This window comes from Engystomops pustulosus, chromosome 1 (genome assembly GCF_040894005.1).
Source record: "Engystomops pustulosus chromosome 1, aEngPut4.maternal, whole genome shotgun sequence".
Lineage (NCBI taxonomy): Eukaryota > Metazoa > Chordata > Amphibia > Anura > Leptodactylidae > Engystomops > Engystomops pustulosus.
In genome coordinates this window covers 123,564,698-123,581,042 of record NC_092411.1, presented here as the reverse complement: position 1 = coordinate 123,581,042, position 16,345 = coordinate 123,564,698, and the positions used below count along the sequence as shown (strand labels likewise).

Genomic DNA, 16,345 nt, shown 5'->3' with positions numbered 1-16,345 from the left:
GGCACATTCCTCTGCCTGTGTATAATGCCCAATGCACCAGATTCATTAAGAATGTGTGCCAGAAATGATGAATCTGACGCTTCCATGTACTGGCCCGACAGAGTTCACCAACTTTTTTTGTGAAATTCCTCTTTTACATAGGGCATGCAACAGACTTTGCATGTTAAATCTGGTGCACAGTCCGACTGAGCACCAGAATGCCCCCTAATTTATGTGGCATGATGCCTAGCGCAGCTGCACCACAAAACGGTCACGTGCCACACAATTGTGGTGCAGACACTTCTTAAATACCTGTGCCAGCAGTTTACACTGGAAAGAACGTGCAAAGTCTAACAGAAAACTGGAGCACAGACCTTAGTATATGTGCCAAAATGTCATTTTAAGCAGAATACAAATCTACACAATTTAACTGTTTAAATGACATTACATTTATGTAAGGTTATAGATAGGATATAGGAGTAAATAGATAATTATAACTAATAGTAGCCAATTTTAGCATGATTATTTTGCAAAAAACAATAATGTGGTGAAATACTCCAAATTATGAGAGAGAGACTTTAAAAAACTCTTCTGCTATTCTCAACAAAGGCTGGAGGTTACAGTAATAAAACACAAGCAGTAATCACCCAGACGCCCTGATAAAATTACTGGAGTGGGGAGAAAAGCCTTCATAAATCCTTTCACTAGTTCAACTATAGGTTATGACTAGAGATGAGCGAGCACTAAAATGCTCGGGTACTCGTTATTCGAGACGAACTTTTCCCGATGCTCGAGTGCTCGTTTCGAGTAACGAGCCCCATTGAAGTCAATGGGAGACTCGAGCATTTTTCAAGGGGACCAAGGCTCTGCACAGGGAAGCTTGGCCAAACACCTGGGAACCTCAGAAAAGGATGGAAACACCACAGAAATGGACAGAAAACAGCAGGGGCAGCATGCATGGATGCCTCTGAGGCTGCTTAAATGCACCATTATGCCAAAATTATGGGCAACAGCATGGCCATGACAGAGTGACAGAATGAAGCTAGATAGCATCTAAACCATCCAATAATTGACCCTGACACTATAGGGGACGGCATGCAGAGGCAGCGGCAGCAGCGGAAGGCTAGAGAGTGGCATGGCGACATACCCTAAATGGACTCAGGCTTCAAACCAATGGGTAGCAGAGAGGAACCAAAGGAGGTGAGCAAGAAGCGCTCAAATAATATCGGTACATGATAAAAGTTTGCCAGTATATTTTGTGGATTACACAGCAGGGTGGCGGCAAAGTTAACATGGAAGCCATGAAAACAATCCAAAATTCTGCCTGACACAGCTCGTTTGATAAGGGGACCATGTATGGAGGCAGTGAACTAGTAGTAGATTAAAGGTGCTGCAGTTAAAACTATGTTAGTTGTTTCTTGGCATGGAGCTGGCGCTCCGCTGCCAGGCGAGCTTTCGCCAATCCAAGCCCCTGTCTCTAGGCTACTCCCCAAACAGCACTTCTAAGAACCTTTCGGATAAGATCAAGTGTAGTAGCGTTCTTATAAGTTTGGGATATGGCGGGTGAGGGGAATGTAAACATCTGCGCAAGAAGCGCTGAAATAATATCCGTAAATGAAAAAAGTTTTCCAGTATATTTTGTGGCTTACACAGCAGGGTGGCGACAAAGTTAACAAGTTTGATGTGGAATGCCCTGCAATAGCTCTTGGGCGGTGTGCCTTTTATCACCTAGGCTCAGCAGTTTCAGCACCGCCTGCTGTCGCTTAGCGACGGCACTGCTGCTGTGCCTAGAGCTACCGACTGATGGCGCCATGCCCACGGATGGTAATTCGGAGGAGGAGGAGGTGGAGGAGGGGTGGGAGGAGGAGGAGGCATAGTAGGCCTCAAACACCTGGACCGCGGTAGGCCCCGCAATCCTCGGCGTCGGCAGTATATGACCAGCCGCAGGGTCACACTCGGTCCCAGCCTCCACCAAGTTAACCCAATGTGCCGTCAGAGATATATAGTGGCCCTGCCCGGCAGCACTAGTCCACGTGTCCGTGGTCAGGTGGACCTTGTCAGAAACGGCGTTGGTCAGGGCACGGATTATGTTGTCTGACACGTGCTGGTGCAGGGCTGGGACGGCACATCGGGAAAAGTAGTGGCGGCTGGGGACCGAATACCGAGGAGCGGCCGCTGCCATGAGGCTGCGAAAGGCCTCGGTCTCTACTAGCCTATAGGGCAGCATCTCCAGGCTTAGCAATCTGGAGATGTGCACATTAAGGGCTTGGGCTTGCGGGTGGGTTGCACTATATTTGCGTTTCCGCTCCAGCGTCTGGGGTATGGAGAGCTGAACGCTGGTGGATGCTGTGGAGGATCGTGGAGGCGACGATGGGGTTTTTGTGGCAGGGTCCTGGGCAGGGGGCTGACTATCAGCTGACACAGGGGAAGGAGCAGTGGTGTGCACGGCCGGAGGTGAACGCGCTTGTTGCCATTGAGTGGGGTGTTTAGCATTCATATGCCTGCGCATACTGGTGGTAGCTAGTAGTGGTGGAACCCCTGCTGATCCTGGTTTGGCAAATGTGGCACACCACAGTCCGTCGGTCATCCGGTGTTTCCTTAAAGAACCTCCAGACTTCTGAAAATCTAGCCCTCGCCGCAGGAGCCCTTGCCACGGGAGCTTCACTAGTTGACACATTTGGCGCTGATGCACCAGCTCTGGCCCTGCCTCTCCGTCTGGCCCCACCACTGCCTCTTCCAACCTGTTCTGGTCGAGGACTCTCCTCCATCTCAGAAGCACTGTGTTCACCCGGCATCTCAACCCAGCTTGGGTCTGTCACCTCATCATCCTCCGATCCCTCAGTCTGCTCCCCCCTCGGACTTCCTGCCCTGACAACAACTTCCCCACTGTCTGACAACCGTGTCTCCTCATCATCGGACACCTCTTTACACACTTCTTCCAGTACGTCAACAAGGTCATCATCACCCACAGACTGCGACTGTTGGAAAACCTGGGCATCGGAAAATTGCTCATCAGCAACCGGACAAGTGGTTTGTGACTGTGGGAATGGTCCAGAAAACAGTTCCTCAGAGTATGCCGGTTCAAATGGCAAATTTTGCTGGGAGGGGGCAGACTGGGGGGGGAGGAGGCTGAGGTGCAGGAGCTGGAGGAGTGCCGATTTCGGTGACATGGGTGGACTGCGTGGAAGACTGACTGGTGGACAAATTGCTCGAAGCATTGTCGGCAATCCACGACATCACCTGTTCGCACTGTTCTGGCCTCAACAGTGCTCTACCACGATTCCCAGTAACTTCAGACATGAACCTAGGGAGTGTAGCTCTGCGGCGTTCCCCTGCTCCCTCATAAGCAGGTGGTGTCTCACCCCGCCCAGGACCACGGCCTCTGACCCCTGCAGTAGTTGGACGCCCACGTCCCCGCCCTTGTCCTCTACCCCTAGCCCTCGGGTTAAACATTTTGAAAATGAGAGTTATAACTTGAATTTTTTTTTTAACTTTTTTTTTTTTTTTTGTTTTTTTTTGTGTTTTTTAGTTTTTAAAACCAAACGATGCTATCCTATTGCTATGGCGATTTTATAGCCAAGTATGAAAGCACACTGCTATGCCAGATGAGATGACGCTGAGTTATGAAAAAAATAAACGTAAAATAAAAAAGGAAATGGCAGACTGTGCCTAATTGAAATACAACCCCGGGCCCTAATAAATTTTCCCACTTCGGTCTTTGCGATGGATATGTGCGTCACTAAGCGCAAAACACAGTGGTCGCAAGTCTGACTCCAAATTGCTCACAATTTGCTAGTAGATGCACTGCAACAACTACAGCCACCAGCAGATCAACCAGAAATCAAATATATATAACGCTACTGTAGGCGTAATTAAGCCGTTTGTATTCTCCTATGGCTATTTTCTAGCCAAGTATTACAGCACACTACTATGCCAGATGAGATGACGCTGAGTTATGAAAAAAATAAACGTAAAATAAAAAAGGAAATGGCAGACTGTGCCTAATTGAAATACAACCCCGGCCCCTAATAAATTTTCCCACTTCGGTCTTTGCGATGGATATGTGCGTCACTAAGCGCAAAACACAGTGGTCGCAAGTCTGACTCCAAATTGCTCACAATTTGCTAGTAGATGCACTGCAACAACTACAGCCACCAGCAGATCAACCAGAAATCAAATATATATAACGCTACTGTAGGCGTAATTAAGCCGTTTGTATTCTCCTATGGCTATTTTCTAGCCAAGTATTACAGCACACTACTATGCCAGATGAGATGACGCTGAGTTATGAAAAAAATAAACGTAAAATAAAAAAGGAAATGGCAGACTGTGCCTAATTGAAATACAACCCCGGGCCCTAATAAATTTTCCCACTTCGGTCTTTGCGATGGATATGTGCGTCACTAAAACACAGTGGTCGCAAGTCTGACTCCAAATTGCTCACAATTTACTAGTAGATGCACTGCAACAACTACAGCCACCAGCAGATCAACCAGAAATCAAATATATATAACGCTACTGTAGGCGTAATTAAGCCGTTTGTATTCTCCTATGGCTATTTTCTAGCCAAGTATTACAGCACACTACTATGCCAGATGAGATGACGCTGAGTTATGAAAAAAATAAACGTAAAATAAAAAAGGAAATGGCAGACTGTGCCTAATTGAAATACAACCCCGGGCCCTAATAAATTTTCCCACTTCGGTCTTTGCGATGGATATGTGCGTCACTAAAACACAGTGGTCGCAAGTCTGACTCCAAATTGCTCACAATTTACTAGTAGATGCACTGCAACAACTACAGCCACCAGCAGATCAACCAGAAATCAAATATATATAACGCTACTGTAGGCGTAATTAAGCCGTTTGTATTCTCCTATGGCTATTTTCTAGCCAAGTATTACAGCACACTACTATGCCAGATGAGATGACGCTGAGTTATGAAAAAAATAAACGTAAAATAAAAAAGGAAATGGCAGACTGTGCCTAATTGAAATACAACCCCGGGCCCTAATAAATTTTCCCACTTCGGTCTTTGCGATGGATATGTGCGTCACTAAAACACAGTGGTCGCAAGTCTGACTCCAAATTGCTCACAATTTACTAGTAGATGCACTGCAACAACTACAGCCACCAGCAGATCAACCAGAAAACAAATATATATAACGCTACTGTAGGCGTAATTAAGCCGTTTGTATTCTCCTATGGCTATTTTCTAGCCAAGTATTACAGCACACTACTATGCAAGATGAGATGACACTGAGTTATTAAAACAATAAACGTAAAATAAAAAGAAACTGGCAGACTGTGCCTAATTCTACTCAAACCCCTAATAAATTTTCCCACTTTGGTGTTTGAGGTGGATATGTGTGTCACTAAGAGCTAAACACAACGGTAGCAAGTCCCCCTGCTAATTCCTCACAATATGGTACTAGCTGCAAATAAAAAAAAAAAAAAATTATAACGTTATTGTAGCCCTAAGAAGGGCTGTTGGGTTCTTTTAGAATCACTCCTGCCTAACAGTAAGCTAATAGAACACCCTAACGCTTTCCCTGACCAGCAGCAGCTCTCTCCCTAGCGGCATCCAGACAGAGAATGATCCGAGCAGCGCGGGCAGCGGCTAGTCTATCCCAGGGTCACCTGATCTGGCCAGCCAACCACTGCTATCTACGTGTAAGGGTACCACGTCATGCTGGGTGGAGTGCAGAGTCTCCTGGCTTGTGATTGGCTCTGTTTCTGGCCGCCAAAAAGCAAAACGGCGGGAGCTGCCATTTTCTCGAGCGGGCGAAATACTCGTCCGAGCAACGAGCAGTTACGAGTACACTAATGCTCGATCGAGCATCAAGCTCGGACGAGTATGTTCGCTCATCTCTAGTTATGACCTACTCACTACAGGTCACAAATACCCATCTTGATTTATAGATCAAAGAAAAATGTGGTATAATAGATATTTCAGCTTCACAATGTCCCTAATAATTACAGGCATTCTTCTGCAGTGACTATGTCAAAGGCTATAAGGTGGCCTCACTACAACAGGAAGCAATTGTATAATTCCTAAACTATTTTCGCTAAAATCATCATGCACAGTATGCATGCATGTGGGGTATTATAAGGGAAAAGATGGAATTAGATGACCAAGACCAAACACCTGTAAACGTCAGAAAATGATGGAAACACCACGGAAATGGACTGGAAACAGCAGGGGCAGCATGCATGGATGCCTAATCGCACCATTATGCCAAAATTATGGGCAACAGAATGGTGATGACAGAGTGACCGAGTGAGGTGAGATAGCATCTAAAACATGCAATAATAATAGAACAAAACGTGCAGAAGAATTCAGACAGCAACCACAGAAGATGATTGCTATGGCTAGTTTCTAACCTACACTGACAGCATACAAAAGGATTTTGTGCTGTGACTGAATGTGTCACTTTAACTTTTGAAAAATGCTAATGTAGCCCTAACAAGGGCTGTTGGGTTTTTGGAGAATCACTCCTGCCTAACAGTAAGGTTCTTGGAGAATCACTCCTGCCTAACAGTTATCTACTAGAACACCCTAACGCTATCCCTGACCAGCAGCAGCTCTATCCCTAACGGCATCCAGACAGAGAATGCTCCGTGCAGCGTGGCCAGTGGCTTATATATTCCAGGGTCACCTTATCAGGCCAGCCAACCACTGCTATCGACATCTAAGTGTACCACGTGATTCTGGGTGTACTGCAGAGTCTCCTGGCTTGTGATTGGCTTTGTTTCTGGACGCCAAAAATCTAAACGCCGCAAGATGACATTTTCTCGAGCGGGCGAAATACTCGTCCGAGCACCGAGCAGTTGCGAGTACGCTAATGCTCGAACGAGCATCAAGCTCGGACGAGTATGCTCGCTCATCTCTAGATTCCATAGCCCAAGGAGATGTTGCCTACATTGATTGCTTAATTTGTGATGGTAATATTGTATAGTGCCTAATGTATACTAGGTGTCACACCGGCCTATATATGACAAGTGTTAAGCTAAAATCACTCAAGTTGTTAAGAGGGCTGAGAGTTGTCAGAGCATGGTGCAGTGATACCTGGCAGGCTCCCTTCCTGAACCTAAGTCAGGTCCAGTCATATTCCATGTGTCAAGACACTACTCCAGATTAATAGGGTGAGAACTTAATCTCAGTAATTTAATGTGCCAAAATTAATAGTAACCCCACCTCTTCCCTTACTTTGATTATAAAGGGCACCTTCAACCACAGTAAGGTGTCTTAACATTGTGGTCCGTAGGTAGCATATTATCTGCAAAGGTATGCATTAAATGCCATCTGTGATCATTGTTGGTGACAATTCAGCCTAATCTGACTCAACCGTTGCCACTTCCTCTGAGCTTTGGGTTTTGACCTGTATATTTGATTCTGCCTGACCATTGTACACTAACCTTCACTAAACGTGTGCTTTGCTCTGGTGTCCTCTGAACAACCTTTCCAAACTGTCTAGTACATTAGGACAACTGCAAGAGGTAGCAGCCTTGTGTCATTATGACACTGAAGTCCAAATCCTTATCCCTATATATAGCCCTTTGCCTTTTTTTGCCTTTTTTTGTTTTTTCTATCTTTTCCAAATATTTTTTTAATTTTCAGTTTACACAAACATATTATGGCTTGCTTTCTATTGTAAACATTTGACTCCATTAATGCATTGTTTTGGGCAGCTGGGAAAAAAATCCAAAAGCAGCAAAATTAACAAATGTTTTGTTTTACATTTTTCATCCTCTTTGGGTCAATATAGACACTTATATACCTTACTTATATAGATTTGTTATGTTTCAACTACACTCAAAATATTGAAATCATTAGGTTTTTTTATGACCACTTTCTAATACTTTAGTAAGTTTTTTGTTCATATTCAACCTTTTATCATTAATTTTATAGATGTCAGATGGACATTTATATGCAGACCCCTTTACATTTTTCACTCTTTTTGTGCAAGAAAAAATAACTTGTTCTTACCAAATGGCTGCACTGAAATTTAAAGTGGTCTGAATACTTTCCGTACCCACTGTACCTGTTTCTGTAAAAGAATTCACCTTCTGAAATTATTATTTTTATATTTTATATAATATTTCAGTCCTTGTAATGAATCTGTTAACGTCCACAACCCTTGCATTTACACATACAGGTCCCAAGTAGTGAAAACCGCGGCTTGACAAAAAATATATATGTATATCAAAATATATCCCCTTATCCAGATTATCTTTTTTTAACATAAAAAGAGTAAAAATGTACTTGTTCTTAGCTTCACATTTGCATACTCTACAAAGAAAGTGAGCTTCTTATCTTTTTTAATCCATTTTTTAGCATGATCAAAGTCATTAAATGAATACTGAATTAGTAATTCTGATTGTTTTGTTAATGACTTGTATTAGAGATCTTGTTTAATGATAGAGACTGCATGAGGCAAGTTCATTTTTCTAATCATGCTGTCTCAGTCATTAGTCAACCTCTCGCACTTGACCTACATATAATATGAAGGATTTTAAATAGTAAGCTGGTTTGCTACATAGAATTTTACTATGCATTAAAACTTTAACCCCTATTTATAAAAGTCTTTAATATTTGAAACTGAACAATAACATCTTGCAATAATAAAATATGGCATTATTTGGTGAATTATGGTAACATACAGTCTAGAATAAAACACAGAAATAACAAACAAGATAAAAATATAAAAAAGGAAGATATGTTTACTTCTATTATTTATGTCAAGAATAGCCCAGTGCTCAGTACTATCTTACTTTAACCCCTTCAGGTCTAAGCCATTTTAGGGCTTTAGGACCAGGCCTGATTTTTTTAAACTTACCCTGTGTTAATATAGGACCTTTATACCTTATAATGCTTTTACATATGGAGGGTATATTAAGATCTCATCACACATTGTACTTCAAAGTAATAGAAAAATTTTGATGATATCTTTTGTGTTTATTTATGAAAAAAATGGAAATTTAGCAAAAATTTCTAAAACCTATTCATTTTCAAAGTTCTAAATGTTCTGCTTTTCAGGCAGGACGTCACAGCACCCAAGTAACTTTATAACTAACATTTCCGGAATGTCTGCTTTATATCGGCACAGGGTTTTATGCATCCTCTCTCTTTTCTAGGCTCTTATGAGGTCCAGATTTTTGAGTGCAAATTTTCTCATTCTTATGAAAATCGCCAAAACCCTTATTTAGAGGCACATGCTCAGCTTTATGTGACTTTGTGAGGCCATAATAGCAGTAAAACTCCGTAAATTATGCCATTTTAGAAACTACAACTTTCAATGTGTGAAAAATCAACTTTAAGAAGTGTTTTAAACTTATATATGTTTCACAGGGGTTAAAACAAAATAGAGGTGTAATTTACGAGCTGTCATTTTTTTAGATGATGTATTAATTTTGGCAAAAAAGTAAACCATCACAAAGTATTAAATGACAAAAACTCCACAAAGTTTGATACCCAATTTCTCCTGAGTATGAGATTACCATATGTGTTGGTAAACTGCTGTAATTTGGATATATGGGGTATTATTTTTTTTCAGGTACATCATTTAGGGGAGGTTTAATAGCTAATAATCAGATTTTATTCATTTAATTTTTTTCCAGACGTTCACCATACCATAAAAATAATGTGTTATCTTTATTCTGTGGGTCATCACGATTACGGCAATACCCCATTTCTATAGCTTTTTTATGGTTAACTTGTTTTGCAGAATATAGAACTCATTTTGTGAGAAATTTGATTGTTTTTGCATCACCATGTGTAAATGGGCATAACATTTTTATTTTTTGTTTACAGAGCTGTTTTAGAGCAGTGTTTTTGCAGTGAAAACTTTAAAAAAAATTTTTTACTGTTTTATTTTGTTCCAGGGTGGGACATGAACAAATCATTTGATCACTTGATGAATCATTTGATAATTTTAATATGCTGCAATACTAATGTATTGTAGCATATTTCATAGTCAGCCTTTGAATTCTGTATAGGTTAACATTAGCACTGCTAGATCTAAAGCTAGATCTAGCAGGCTTCTACTGCTTGCAGCCCTGGGGTCCTCTATCGGGACCTCAGGGCTGCCATGGCAAGGATAGGTGCTGATTGCCGCAACAATGCACTATATTTACTGCAGAGTCTATAGGGTTAAACAGGTGGGATTGCAATAGTCGCAATCCCGGCTGTTACTGTGGTATCCCAGCTATTGCACACTGCCAGGATCCCAAGGTGATCAAATAGGCTCAGCTTCTGAGTAAAGGACCCTTCACTTAAGATTCATTAATCCAATAATAAGTCAAAGGGATCCCCTCAAGATTATGAGTTATGTTATGATGCTAGTATGAAAATAACCTACCACTGCCATATTCAAAGAATATTTGGGTCTATCTAGTGCATCATTATTCCCTTACATATGGAATAAAGTTGAGACTCTTGTACCCTTTATACATTGTATAAATATACAGAAATTTTGTTTGAAAAAAAGATAATGATCTGATCAAATGAGTAGAGCAATTTTAATATTTGGCTTATCTCGTGACATTCCTGTGCAGGTTATTTTTTATATTAGTTTCTTTCTATACCTACATGGTTAGCTTAAGAATCAAACTGTAATATGAATGTGTACTGTAATAATAGGCAGAGTGGTAGATTTATCAATGTGGTGCAATGTGCCTCTGGTCTCTTAGTATATCTGGCACCCAATATCTGCACATGGCCTGCCTAGAACTATGTATATACACCTACATTTAATGCATTTGCCAATAAGGCTGCTGTAAAACATCAGAGCAGGTAAAAGATGGCCAGCTCACAATCATGGACAAAATCAGAACATTTCAATTAGATTAACAAAGGTTATAGGTTTCACTGGTAAACAATGGAATAAGAAATACATTGCCTTTAAAGGGAAACCTGTCAGCAGAAACGGACCTAAATAACACTACCAGTATGATGTCAAGCAGCTGAATACGTTCCAGATTGTGTTTCTTTCAAGACCCGTTGTCGTAGAACCATCCAGAAAATCATCTTTGAAGTGAGATGTAAACTGGTTGTATGAAGTCAAGTAGGCTGAGATTTTAACACTGAAGCTCTCTCTTCCTCAGGAAGCATTCTTCACTGTAATTGATGGTCCTGCATCTAGAGACATCACTAAACAATAAAGTCCAATGAATGCTGTTAATTAGAGATGAGCGAGCACTAAAATGCTCGGGTGCTCGTTATTAGAGACAAACTTTTCCCGATGCTCGAGTGCTCGTCTCGAATAACTAACCCCATTGAAGCCAATGGGAGACTCAAGCATTTTTCAAGGGGACCAAGCACAGGGAAGCTTGGCCAAACACCTTGAAACCTCAGAAAATGATGGAAACACCACAGAAAAGGACAGGAAACAGCAGGGGCAGCATGCATGGATGCCTCTGAGGCTGCTTAATCGCACCATTATGCCAAAATTATGGGCAACAGCATGGCGATGACAGAGTGACCGAATGAGGCTAGATAGCATCTAAAACATCCAATAATTGACCCTGACACTATAGAAGACGGCATGCAGAGGCCGCAGCAGCGGCAGGCTAGAGAGTGGCGTGGCGATATACCCCATATGGACTCAGGCTTCAAAACAATGGGTGGCAGAGGGGAACCAAAGGAGGTGAGCAAGAAGCGCTAAAATGATTTCCTATGTCAACAAAAGGTTGACGGTACATTTAGTCGATAACACAGCATGGTGGCGACATAGTGACCAAGTTCCATAACGTATCTGGTGAAACACCCGAAAAGTGAGCCTGACACAGCTCGTTTAATAAGGGAACGACATGTGGAGGCAGCCATGGAGACAACTTCCATGATTAAGAGTGACAGTATGGGGCATCCATATTGTGCTGCTATGATTGAAACTTCAGGTCTCCAGCATGGCGGCGACAGATGCGCCGACTTCCATTATGTATCTGGTGAAACACCTGAAAATTCTGCCTGACACAGCTCGTTTGATATGGGGATGATGTGCTGTATATCCTCTCGAGCTCCAGCGTCTGGGGTATAGAGAGTTGAAAGTTGCGCATGGAGACATTGGTGGATGCTGTGGAGGATCATGGAGGCGAAATGGACAGGAAACAGCAGGGGTAGTATGCATGAATGCCTCTGAGGCTGCCTAATCTTGGGATGGAGCTGGCGGTCCGCTGCCAGACAAGCTTTCGCCTGTCCAAGCCCCTGTCTCTCGGCTCCTCCCCACCCAAAATGGGTCTCGGGGCCAGGAATGTTTACTTTGAAAAAATTATAATTTTCAAAGTAGGCGGGGTCGTTTGAATATTTCATCTAGGAATAATGGAATAGCATAGCGGTTCTATTTTTAATTGTTTTTTCGGAAATGGTTCCATGATTAAGAGCGACAGTATGGGGCATCCATATTGCGCTGCTATGATTGCAACTTCAGGTCTCCAGCATGGCGGCGACAGATGGGCTGAGTTCCATTATGTATCTGGTTAAACACCTGAAAATTCTGCCTGACACAGCTCCTTTTATAAGGGGACGATGCATGGAGGCAGTAAAGTAGTAGTAGATTAAAGGTGCTGCAGTTAAAACTATGTTAGTTGGATCTTGGGATGGAGCTGGCGGTCCACTGCCAGGCGAGCTTTCACCTGTCCAAGCCCCTGTCTCTCGGCTCTTCCCCACCCAAAATGGGCCTGGGGGCCAGAAGCGTTTACTTTAAAAAAAATTATAATTTTCAAAGCAGGCGGGGGCTACAAACAGCACTTCTAAGAACCTTTTGTATAAGATCAAGTGTAGTACTGTTTTTATAAGTTTTGGTTATGGCGGGTGAGGGGAATGTAAACAGATGCACAAGAAGCGCTGAAATAATATTGGTAAATGATAAAAGTTTGCCAGTATATTTTGTGGATAACACAGCAGGGTGGCGACAAAGTTAACAAGTTTGATGTGGAAGCCATGAAAACAACCCAAAATTCTGCCTGACACAGCTCGTTTGCTAAGGGGAAGATGTATGGAGGCAGCTATATGGACGACTTTGGGAGGCAGCTATGGAGATGATGTGTGGAGGTAGCAATGGAGACAACGTGTGGAGGCAGCTATAAAGATGATGTGTGGAGGCTGCTATGGACACAACTAAATTTGGATAGTGCCTGTATGTGGCAGTCCAAAAAAGTTTTCAAACCAGAGGAGCAGGTAGGTGGTCCTCCAGAAAAATTAAATAGATTTAGTGCCTGTATGTGGCACTCCCAAAAATTGTTTAAAACAGAGGACCGGGTAGGTGGCCCACCAGAAAAAATAAATACATAGAGTACTATAGCTAGAGCCAGTTGGCCCTGGCAAAAAATAGCCAATTTCCTCTGCTTTAGTATACAAAGAGGAGGAGAAGGAGGAAAATGAGGAGGAGTAGTGCATACATTATTCAGGTTGAGCTTCTTTCACCTGGTGGAGAATGGAAATCCTGAGAAATCCATGCTTTATTCATCTTGATAAGCGTCAGCCTGTCAGCGCTGTCAGTCGACAGGCATGTACGCTTATCGGTGATGATGCCACCAGCTGCACTGAAAACCCGCTCAGACAACACGCTAGCGGCAGGGCATTCAAGAACCTCCAAGGCGTACAGCGCCAGTTCGTGCCACATGTCCATCTTTGAAACCCAGTAGTTGTAGGGAGCTGTGTGATCATTTAGGACGATGGTATGGTCAGCTACGTACTCCCTCACCATCTTTCTGTAAAGATCAGCCCTACTCTGCCGAGACTGGGGACAGGTGACAGTGTCTTGCTGGAGTGACATACAACTGGCAAAGGCCTTGTAAAGCGTACCCCTGCAAGTGCTGGACAAGCTGCTTGCTTGCCTACTCTCCCTCGCTTCTTGTCCCGCAGAAGTACGCCCTCTGCCGCTAGCGCTGTCTGAATACTGTTTCAACTTGTGCACCAGGGCCTGCTGGTATTCATGCATTCTCACACTCCTTTCCTCTCCAGGGATGAGAGTGGAAAGATTTTGCTTGTACCGTGGGTCCAGGAGAGTGAATACCCAGTAATCGGTGCTGGAATAATTTCTTTGAACGCGAGGGTCACGGGATAGGCAGCCTAGCATGAAATCTGCCATATGCATCAGAGTCCCAACTCGCAAGAATTCACTCCCCTCACTGGCCTGACTCTCCATTTCCTCCTCCTCCAACTCCTCTTCTTCTGCCCATACACGCTGAACAGTGAAGGACTGCGCAATGCTCCCCTCTTCTGTCTCGCCAACATTCTCCTCCTCTTCCTCCTCATCCTCCTCCACCTCCTTCGATATGCGCTGAGAAACAGTCCTGAGGGTGCTTTGGCTATCAACAAGGGAATCTTCTTCCCCCATCTCTTGTGACAAGCGCAAATCTTCTGACTTCATGCTGACCAGAGAGTTTTTCAACAGGCCAAGCAGCGGGATGGTGAGGCTTATGATGGCGGCATCGCCACTGACCATCTGTGTTGACTCCTCAAAGTTACTCAGCACCCGACAGATATCAGACATCCACGTCCACTCCTAATTGTAGACTTGAGGAAGCTGACTGACCTGACTACCATTTCTGGTGGAAGTTGACATCTGGCAGTCTACAATCACTCTGCGCTGCTGGTAAACTCTGGATAACATGGTTAATGTTGAATTCCACCTCATGGGCACGTCGCACAACAGTCGGTGAGCGGGCAGTTGGAGTGGCAGCATCTGTGCTAGACTTCCTGAAATGCGCACAGATGCGGCGCACCTTCGTGAGCAAATCAGACAGATTGGGGTATGTCTTGAGGAAACGCTGAACTATGAGATTTAACACATGGGCCAGGCATGGCACATGTGTCAGTCTGCCGAGTTGCAGAGCCGCCACCAGGTTACGGCCGTTGTCACACACAACCATGCCTGGCTTCAGGTTCAGCGGTGCCAGCCACAGATCAGTCTGCGCCGTGATTCCCTGTAATAGCTCATGGTGGTGTGCCTTTTATCGCCTAGACTCAGCAGTTTGAGCACCGCCTGCTGTCGCTTAGCGACGGCTCTGCTGCTGTGCCTAGAGCGACCGACTGATGGCGCCATGCCCACGGACTGTAATTCGGAAGAGGAGGTGGAGGAGGGGTGGGAGGAGGAGGAGGCATAGTAGGCCTGAGAGACCTAGGCCGAGGTAGGCCCCGCAATCCTTGGTGTCGGCAGTATATGAGCAGCCCCAGGGTCAGACTCGGTCCCAGCCTCCACCAAGTTAACCCAATGTGCCGTCAGCGATATATATAGTGGCCCTGCCCGGCAGCACTCGTCCACGTGTCCGTGGTCAGGTGGACCTTGTCAGAAACGGCGTTGGTCAGGGCACGGATGATGTTCTCTGACACGTGCTGGTGCAGGGCGGGGACGGCACATCGGGAAAAGTAGTGGCGGCTGGGGACCGAACATCAAGGGGTGGCGGCTGCCATGAGGTTGTGAAAGGCCTCTGTCTCTACCAGCCTATAGGGCAGCATCTCCAGGCTAAGTAATTTGGAGATGTGGACGTTGAGGGCTTGGGCGTGTGGGTGGGTGGGTTGCACTGTACTTCCTCTTACACTCCAGCGTCTGGGGTATGGAGAGCTGAATGCTGCGCATGGAGACATTGCTGGATGCTATTGAGGATCGTGGAGGCGAAGGTGTGGTTTTCGCACGGGAGGTGTTTGGGCCGGGGGCTGAATAGCAGAGGCAGCAGATGACACAGGGGAAGGAGCAGTGGTGTGCCCGGCCGGAGGTGAACGGCCTTGGTTCCATTGAGAGGGATGTTTAACATTCATATGGCTGCGCATACTGGTGGTGGTTAAGCTGGTAGTGGTGGAACCCCTGCTGATCCTGGTGTGGCACAGGTTGCACACCACAGTCCGTCGGTCATCCGGTATTTCTCTAAAGAACATCCAGACTTTCGAAAATCTAGCCCTCGCCACGGTAGCTTCACTACGTGAAACATTTGGCGCTGATACACCAGCTCTGGCCCTGCCTCTCCATCTGGCCCTACCACTGCCTCTTCCAATCTGTTCTCGTTGAGGACTCGCCTCCGTCTCAGAAGCACTGTGTTCACCCGGCCTATCAACCCAGCTTGGGTCTGTCACTTCATCATCCTCCGATCCCTCAGTCTGCTCCCCCCCCCCCGGACTTCCTGCCCTGACAACAATTTCACCACTGTCTGACAACCGTGTCTCTTCATTGTCTGACACCTCTTTACACACTTCTTCCACTAGGTCAACAATGTTATCATCACCCACAGACTGCGACCGGTGGAAAACCTGGGCACCGGAAAAGAGCTCAGCAGCAACCGGACAAGTGGTTTGTGGCTCTGGGAAGGTTCCAGAAAACAGTTCCTTTGAGTATGCCGGTTCAAATGCCAAATTTTCCTGGGAGGGGGCA

General features: G+C 44.6%; 1 protein-coding gene across 42 annotated transcripts in view; it reads left to right on the top strand.

The window, feature by feature from the left end:
- The window catches only part of PTPRD (protein tyrosine phosphatase receptor type D), a 1,096,207-nt gene that overhangs the window by 350,600 nt on the left and 729,262 nt on the right, over nucleotides 1-16,345 (top strand). The window lies entirely within an intron of this gene.